The 1,629-nt window shown below is 33.9% G+C and overlaps 1 pseudogene; it reads right to left on the bottom strand.

Annotated features, from left to right (window-relative positions):
- Positions 1–273: 273 nt before the first annotated feature.
- LOC132044114 (putative F-box protein At5g42430) lies at positions 274–1,255 on the bottom strand (annotated as a pseudogene).
- Between the last annotated feature and the right edge of the window lie 374 nt (positions 1,256–1,629).

Below are 1,629 nucleotides of genomic sequence, written 5' to 3'. Positions count from 1 at the left end.
ATGACATGAATCTTCCATCGATCTTCTTTCTGAGTGTTTTCATAAATCCACAAGCGGATGTATCCACTTGACCATTTTTCAATGTCGATGACGGCTAATTTACCCTTCACCTCTATAAGCCTGTAATCATCTATACAGTGATGAGATGCACTCCACAATGCAAGAATATTGAACTTTTCAGATTTGATTATTGAACTTTTCAGATTTGATATCAAATGCAGCTATAACACACCTGTTATTCTTAGTAGACCAATAGATAAACTGATAGATAACTCAATTAATGCAAACACTGGACATGGAATAGAAAATGTCAGGGGATATGCTTTGCCTCTCTCTCCACGATTCGTCTACGCCTAAAGTAAAAATCCAGTTTTTTCTGTACCCTTCTGGAACATGCTGTGTTAACAAAAGAACTTTGCACTTTTTTTCTTCTGGCTCAAAACCTAATGAAAAGTTGTACCCAGATAAACCTTTATTTAGGATTGAAAATTCCAGCAAATGATGTTGCCCAGAAGCAAAATAAACCATTAACATAGTCCAAGCCAGAATATGCAGGGATATGGAGGCGGAATTTATAGAAACTCTCAGTTTGAAGAAAAGAGGTGTTTCCATCTTCCTTTTCTTCAGCAGTGTAAAAAGCTTTCTCTCCGTACAGAAGTAGTTTTGTTCCACCAGGGCGAGTCATAGAGCGACATCTATGGATGTCTACAAATCTAACTCCGATACAAGAGAATTACAAAATCGGGAAACACACTTGAAACGCTTAAGGACTTAGCAGGAAGCCAAGAGAATATTTCAAAGATAATTTCTTAAGGAATTGATACTTGTTTTCCAATAGAATTCATTTTCGTGTCCATAGCTGAATGTCAAAAAGCCTCGCCGCTGAAGTGGTATATATTGATATTTTCGGAAAACCTCTTTTTGCGTCTCCGTTTCCTTACAGGACTTTTATTTCCTTTTGGTTTCTTATACGAGTAGTAGACTTAAATCAGGACGGGAAAAGAAATTAAACTTTTTTTTTTTTGTTGGTAAACTCTACACACATTATTGCAAATAATTCTCTTGACTTTTAAAAAATGGAAAAGGCTCAAATATGTCATCCAACTATCAAAAAAGACTCATTCATGCCACTCATTAATAGCTGAGCTCAAATATGCCATTGCCGTTATCATTTTGGGTCATATATGTCATTACCCACTAAAGTAACTCTACTATTACAGTATTTTTGCCACATGACATTATCTAAAACCTTCATTTTACGAGTGATATATATGAGTCATTACGTAATTCAGTGGCATATTTGATCCTTTTCCCAATTCCTATATAAATCTCCATATTTTCTAATTTTGTTTAGCAAATTTATAAGGACATGTTTGTCCCTTATACTAATAACATTATTATATTACATGTAAAAAGTATTTACTCTCTTATTTAGTTATATTATGAATCTGATCTTATTCTATGTCATTCACACTTTTCACATACTTTATGACTCTTTAAAAATATCTAAAAGAAACATAAATTCGTTTTAGAAAAATAGAGACGGGTTTAAAAGAGAGTACCTTAGTGAGGTGAGATGGGTATGAAAAATACATATTAGTGTGGCAACTTTGAGTCTTCTCCCGACCA

This window comes from Lycium ferocissimum, unplaced genomic scaffold, assembly GCF_029784015.1.
Source record: "Lycium ferocissimum isolate CSIRO_LF1 unplaced genomic scaffold, AGI_CSIRO_Lferr_CH_V1 ctg3650, whole genome shotgun sequence".
Taxonomy (NCBI): Eukaryota; Viridiplantae; Streptophyta; class Magnoliopsida; order Solanales; family Solanaceae; genus Lycium; species Lycium ferocissimum.
This window is presented reverse-complemented; position numbering and strand designations above follow the sequence as displayed.